General features: G+C 35.7%; 1 non-coding gene across 1 annotated transcript; it reads left to right on the forward strand.

The window, feature by feature from the left end:
* Positions 1 to 2160: 2160 nt before the first annotated feature.
* On the forward strand, positions 2161 to 2267 carry LOC138807417 (U6 spliceosomal RNA). The gene has a single exon (XR_011366143.1). It is a non-coding gene; the product is annotated as a U6 spliceosomal RNA (small nuclear RNA).
* The last annotated feature ends 5697 nt before the right edge of the window (positions 2268 to 7964 follow it).

Genomic DNA, 7964 nt, shown 5'->3' on the forward strand with positions numbered 1-7964 from the left:
TGTGGAAAAACCTTAGATTTCCTCTTACCCCACCTCCATCCATTAGATAAGATGAATGATCAAGATTTTCTCAGTTTCTGTCACTAATGTAATTTCTATGTACTTCTTTTTATGACCCTGACACACCAGCCTATTGCAAATACTCATCACCAGTCACTCAGTCCTAAACCAAATGTTTACTAAGTATGCATTTCTCCCCAGTCTTTTCATATTGGTCCTCTCCATCACCCAATGAGTCTCCTTGTAAGCACACAGAGTGAAGAACTCAGACAAAAACTCTAGTACCATTAATTACTCACAACATTGAGTGTTGGTCTTACATTTAATGGATGTAATCTGCCAGAAATATTGAAGAATATATTTGTTGACTTCTAGAGCAAGGAAAAAGAAAATAAACAGTCATTACATTTTCTATCTTAGCTTACAAATAAGGAAAGTGTCAAATTCAGTTTGTTGGTATAAAGTCAGAAATAGTTTCATGCAGAAATAAAAATAAATTTTAACTCCTGGCTCTGCAGCTTGTGTCCTTTTACGGTAACTGCAGATATGTAAGTAGTATTATGTAAATTGTGTCATGTATTTACAGCTGTAATGAAGAACATACTCTTCATATATCATTTGAAAACATTGGTTATTGAATGGTATCTATATGAGAATGTTATTTGAACTAATCACACTAAGTTGAAACCTACATCTTAGTCCATCAAAATGTGGAAATAAACGATTTTATTTATAAGAAAATAATACCACCAAGAACAGTGAGTGTATATACATTAGAAAGACTGCTGGAATAACATTAGGGTTTTTACTGTCTGTACCTGTTTATGGGATTGTAATTCTTGATATTCAAACTCTCCTTTTGTTATTCTGTTTTGTTTTGTTTGGTTTGGTTTGGTTCGTCATGGGGCCTGGACTCTTGGCCTGGCACTGTCCCTCAGCTCTTCAGCTCAATGCACTCTACCACTTGAGCAACAGTGCCACTTCCTGCTTTTTTCTGCTTATGTGGTGCTGAGGAATAAAACCCAGAGCCTCATGTAGACAAGGCCAGCCCTCTGCCACTGAGCCACCTTCCCAGCCCTCCTCCTCTTATTCTTATTGTATGTAATCCAACGCTGTTTATAACTATGCATTCAATGTGATAAATCCAGCTTCAAAGATATCTACGTATTTTTTTTTCCTTTTCAATCACAACATCGTCATTATCAGGCTACACTGTGGTCATCATCCTCCCCATCAAAATTATTATTAGCAACATAAGTGCTAATTATTGAATGTCGGATATGTGTCTATAATTTTATTATTTGTCTTTTGATTAATAATTTTAATGTTACCACTGTGCATGAATTCATATTGAAATTTTGAACAAATAAACAAAAAACCTAAACCATATCAGGTAGTTTGACTATGTGCTTATAACAAATTATGGAATAGATTTTTTGAAGCATTGCAATTTCCTAATCAGTATGAATTAACTTCTTCTCTTCCCCTAACTACAATCAAATATTTAAGAGTTTGGGCAGAACCTTTTCAAGGAATATACTGTAAATGTTACTATAATATCATGTGTATATCTAAAATTCCCTTGAAAGTAATAAACTCTACTTTCTATTGAAATATTAGTTATTTTATTCTAGGAAACTTTTAGAAAAATAGACTGTATATCTTTGAAATGAAAAAGGTCAAAAATAGTAGCATAAAATTTTTAGAGCGAGTCTGTCTTCTCTCTCTCTATATATATATCTGTCTTCTCTCTATATATATAAATGTTATGTCTAGAATAGTATATTTTTAGAGATTATTTGTCCTCAAAAATATATACATATATCTAAATTTATGTGTAGAATGATATACATTATAGTGAAACAAGTATCTTAAAATATAATTAAAATTAAAAAAAAAACTTCATGAAATCAAGTGCCGGTAACTCACCCTTATAATAAGAGCTAGTCTGGGTGCTGAGATCTTAGAATTGTTTCCAAAACTAGCCCAGACAGAAAAGTACTTGTTAGATTCTTATCTCCAATTAACCACTAAAAACAACACCCACAACAAAAAATGTAGCACATTAATTTCACAAAAGCATCTTTTAACTGCTGTGAACATTTCTTAGAAACATGAATACATACCCCTGGAAAATGTTAAGTAAAAAAGTGTAGAACAGTGTTCGCTTCGGCAGCACATATACTAAAATTGGAACGATACAGAGAAGATTAGCATGGCCCCTGCGCAAGGATGACACGCAAATTCGTGAAGCGTTCCATATTTTTTTAAACCAGCTTAACAGGCCCATATCAAGCATTGAAATAGAAACAGCAATAAGAGACCTCCCAGCTAAGAAAAGTCCAGGACCAGATGGTTTTACAGCGGAATTTTACAAGGCCTTCAAAGCAGAGCTCACACCAATACTCCTCCAACTCTTCAATGAAATTGAAAGAGAAAGCTCACTACCGAACACATTCTATGAAGCCATCATAACCCTCATCCCAAAACCAGGCAGGGACTCATCAAAGAAAGAGAAGTATAGACCCATTTCTTTGATGAACATTGATGCAAAACTTCTCAACAAAATTTTGGCCAATCGACTTCAACAATTCATCCAAAAAATCATACACCATGATCAAACAGGATTCATTTCAGGGATGCAAAGCTGGTTCAATATACGCAAATCAATTAATATTATTCATCACATCAACAGGAGCAAGAATAAGAACCACATGGTTATCTCAATAGATGCAGAAAAAGCATTTGACAAGATCCAACACCCCTTTATGATGAAGGTTCTGGAAAAATTAGGAATCCATGGAACATTCCTCAATACAATAAAGGCTGTATATGACAAACCTACAGCCAGCATTATACTCAATTTTGAAAAACTAAAGCCATTTCCTCTTAACTCAGGAACAAGACAAGGATGCCCACTCTCTCCAATTCTCTTCAATCTAGTATTAGAATGCCTAGCTACAGCAATAAGGCAAGATGCAGACATAAAGGGGATCCAAATAGGGAAAGAAGAAATAAAACTCTCCCTCTTTGCAGATGACATGATCTTGTATTTAAAGAATCCCATAGACTCCACTCCCAAATTACTCAACCTGATTCAAAACTTTGGCAAAGTAGCAGGTTATAAAATTAACCCCCAAAAATCAATGGCTTTTCTATATGCCAACAATGAGAAAAGTGTGGCTGAAATTAGGAAAGCAACTCCATTTGTAATAGCCCCACAAAAAATAAAATACCTAGGAATTAACTTAACCAAAGAAGTGAAGGACCTCTATGATGAAAACTTTAAAATCTTGAAAAAGGAAATCAACACAGAACTTAAAAAATGGCAAAACCTCCCATGCTCCTGGATTGGCAAGATTAACATCGTGAAAATGGCAATACTTCCCAAGGCTATCTACAAATTCAACGCGATACCTATCAAAATTCCACACTCATTCTTCAAGGAAATAGAGGAGGCAATCCAAAAATTCATATGGAACAATAAAAGACCCCGAATAGCAAAAACGCTCCTCAACGGAAAGAACACTGCTGGAGGAATATCAATACCAAATTTCAAACTCTACTATAAAGCCATAGTAATCAAAACAGCTTGGTATTGGCATAAGAACAGACCTCAGGACCAATGGAATAGAATTGAAAACCCAGAAATGAACCTACAGACCTATAGCCATCTAATCTTCGATAAGGAAGCTAAAACAATAGAATGGAAGAAAGACAGCCTCTTCAGTAAATTGTGCTGGCAAAATTGGTTAACTACATGTAGAAAACTAAAGCTAGATCCTTATATATCACCCTGCACCAGAATCAACTCCAAATGGATCAAAGACCTTGAACTCAAAGCAGACACTCTGAAAACATTACAGGATGGAATAGGAGAAACCCTAGGTCTCCTTGGCTCAGGTCGAAATTTTCTGAATAGAGACCCTGAAGCACAACAAATCAAAGAAAGGTTGGACAAATGGGATTGCATAAGATTGCAGAGCTTCTGCAGGGCAAATGACATAGCTGGCAAGATCAATAGAAAGCCCACCGATTGCGAGAAGATCTTTACTAGCCTTACAACGGACAAGGGTCTCATATCTAAAATATACTTGGAACTCAAAAAATTAAACCACCCAACAACAAATCCTCAAAGAAACAACTGCCCAATAAATAAGTGGGCGAAAGACTTAAAGAGAAGCTTCTCTGAAGAAGAAAGAAGGATGGCCAATAGACACATGAAGAAATGTTCAACATCCCTAGCCATAAAAGAAATGCAAGGCCGGGCGCTGGTGGCTCACCCCTGTAATCCTAGCTACTCAGGAGGCTGAGATCTGAGGATCGCGGTTCAAAGCCAGCCCGGGCAGGAGAGACCGTGAGACTCCTATCTCCAATAAACCACCAGAAAACCGGAAGTGGCGCTGTAGCTCAAGTGGTAGAGCGCTCGCCTTGAGCTGAAGAGCTGAGGGACAGCGCCCAGGCCCAGAGTTCAAGCCCCACGGCCGACCAAAAAAAAAAAAAAAAAAAAAAAAAAAAAAAGAAATGCAAATCAAAACAACATTGAGATTTCACCTCACTCCAGTTAGAACAGCAAAAATCAAGAACTCTAATAACAACCGATGCTGGAGGGGATGTGGACAGAAAGGAACCTTAATTCATTGTTGGTGGGAATGTAAACTTGTTCAACCACTTTGGAAAGCAGTATGGAGGTTCCTCAAAAGACTTCACATAGATCTCCCCTATGATCCAGCAATCCCACTTTTGGGCATTTAACCAAATGTTTACAAACAAGACCACACTAAAGCTACCAGCACAACTATGTTTATTGTAGCATTATTTACCATAGCTAAGATATGGAACCAACCCAGATGCCCCTCAGTAGATGAATGGATCAAGAAAATGTGGTATATATACACAATGGAATTCTATGCCTCCATCAGAAAGAATGACATTTCCCCATTTGTTAGGAAATGGAAAGGTTTGGAAAAAATTATATTAAGTGAAGTAAGCCAGGCCCAAAGAAGCATAGGTCCCATGGTTTCCCTTATTTGCAATATCTAGTATAGGTATGAGTCAAGTGGAAAAGGCCAGATAATGTGATGTTAGGAAAATGAACCCTTAAATATGTATTTTAATGTTTTCGTTTCTTTCATGCATGTGTTTCTAATGCATTTATAAGATTATTTCTTTGTTGCTTTGTATGTCCCTCCCCCACAGTGTAACCCCCGCTTTCACTATATTTGATGTCAGTATAACATGTGGAGGAGATGGGGACAAACAAGTCGTTTAAGGATTCAGGTGGACCTGTTGCAACAATGAGAAGTACAAAATGTCATGTCAAAACCAGCTTTACAATTTCGGTGTGGGGGGGGAGGGGGGTATAATTGGGTGGGGGGAGGGGGGTAAAATTGGGTGGGGGGAGGGGGGAGGCGGGGAAGTGAAGTGAAGGGTAAACAAAGGAGGAGGCTGCAATGCTTGGTAAGAAATGTATGCATTATCCTGCCCATGTAATTGTAGCCCCTCTGTACAGTATGTTCTCAAATAAAATAAAATACAATTAAAAAAAAAAAAGTGTAGAACATTTACGTCCATGTTAAACACATGATTATTTAGATTGTTTAAGATATTTAGGTAATGATTAGAAGTTAAGAATAATGATAGGTACATCATATATTGGGACTGATTTTTTATTCTAATTTACAATAGTAATAAAATGATATTTATAATGATTATATAAAATTGCACTTGTTCGTATTTGAATTATCACAAGTGATAAATATTTTTAAATGATTTCCAAAGCAAAGGTGTATCAATTCTTTTGTAATTTCAAAACAATTAAGAAAATGATTTCAAGGCTGGTTCACTCTAAGTCTATATTTGTTTTCCTGTTCTAGTTTTCCTATGTTAGTAGAAATTAAAATTCCAAAAATGTAATGGATATTGGCATTTAGGAAGATCTTCACATACACTAATATTGGATTCCCTTCAGTGGAATTATTTTATTTCATTTGTTACTTTCACAAATAAATCAAGATGATTGTGTATTTTGTTATTTTCACTTCTTTTGGTTCTTGAGAATATGTTTTTCCTAGAAAACTAGAGATAAGCAATTGGATTAAGCATGTAACATATGACTTTCATAAAATGCAGATGCATAGATTTGTGTCTTTTGTCATTTGCTAAAATTTTCTTCCAGAAAAGTTTCTCAATTACTTAGAAGTTTTACCCCTTCCCCTCCCCAATTATACCGACATCAAATACAGTGAAAGCAGGGGTTATACTGTGGGGGAGGGACATACAAAGCAACAAAGAAATAATCATAAATGTGTTAGAAACAATCGCACGAAAGAAAAGGAAACATTTGAATACCTACCTTAGGGTTCATTTCCCTAACATCACCTTATCTGACCTTTTCTGCTTGACTCAGACATATACTAGATATTGCAAATAAGGGAAACCATGGGAAAACAATAGGGATACAGGTGGACTCATTTCAACAATGAGATGTACAAGTCGTTATGTCGAAAAATGAACTTTACAACTTTGGGGGGGAACAGGGAGGATTGGGTGGGGGACAGGGGGAGGATGGGAAGGGAGTGGAAGGGTAAACAAAGGTGGAGGCTACAATGCTTGATAAGACATGTACTCATTATCTTGCCCAGGTAATTGTAACCCATCTGTACAGTATTTTCACAATAAAAAATAATAAAAAAAATTACTTAGAATTGATGCATAATTCCTAGGTATTAGAGTTATCACATATACTTTTGGATTGAGTTATCTCTGTATAAACCCAAACGGACAAAATACCCTCAAAATAAACAGAAATCACATCTTTGTTTTAAATGCAGTAGTTTACAAAGAGTTTTTAGCCAACACCAAAACATCTTTTTAGCTATTCTGCATTTTGTGTGAAGAAGTTTTAACAATAGTTTTTTTTTCCTGACATGCAATTCACTTACAATATATTATCTCCTTTTATTGTATACATTTTAGTGCTTTGGAAGTGAATTGTGCCTTCATAAGTTTTCAAAGCCCGATTTTCACAAACTTGCATTTCTTCAAATAGAAATGCTGTAAATTTTAGAACAGACATTAAAAATAGATATAAAATTCAGTTACAGGAATTTGCCCAGCATACATCCTCTATAGTGTGACTTTTCAAAATTTGTTTTTTGCGGATCATTTCCAGGGTCTCACACTTACTATTCAAGTTCACTGTCAATTAACTACATTCTCTATCCAAAAAAGTTTTTTTTACTTCTGTTTAATATATTCATAGAAGTGTAATGCCTGGATCCTATAAAATTCTCTTTCACCTTTTGAAGACTTGAAATCTTATTTGCTAAAATGATTGTAGTATTATACAAATCGATCACTATCAGAAGTGTATCAATTTCTCCACAAAAGCATTACTATATTTTGTGTCCTCTTTTTATATTATGGACTTATTAGTGAGTTTTTATTATTTCTTAGACACTAAAAAGGAGCTTATTTCATATGCTCCTCCTATTGACTATTAATTTGCATATGTTATTTAACGAAATATACTATTCAGTAAAAAAATTTATATAGAATTAGAAGATATAAAAATACTTAAGTTTCAGGGGCTGGGAAGGTGGCTCAGTGGTAGAGCGATGCCTTGCATGCCTGAGGCCCTGGGTTCGATTCATTTGCATCACATAAGCAAAACAAAAGCCGGAAGTTGCTCTGTGGCTCAAGTGGTAGAGCTCTAGCCTTGAGCTGAAGAGCTGAAGGACAGGGCCCAGGCCCAGAGTTCAGGCCCCACAACCGGACCCCTCCCAAAAAACACTTAAGTTTCAGAATCATTGTAGCATTAACATTGTAGCATTAACAAATATATGCCCTCTATCTGTTGGATATGGTTTCGTTTCTGTTATAGTGTCCTTTGAATTATGAAAGGTTATCACTTGATATAATCCAGTTCTTGCTTCTCTTTAGCTACTAATGTTTTCCATGTC

Source organism: Dipodomys merriami, unplaced genomic scaffold, assembly GCF_024711535.1.
Source record: "Dipodomys merriami isolate MVZ:Mamm:240054 unplaced genomic scaffold, mDipMer1.0.p SCAF_101, whole genome shotgun sequence".
NCBI lineage: Eukaryota > Metazoa > Chordata > Mammalia > Rodentia > Heteromyidae > Dipodomys > Dipodomys merriami.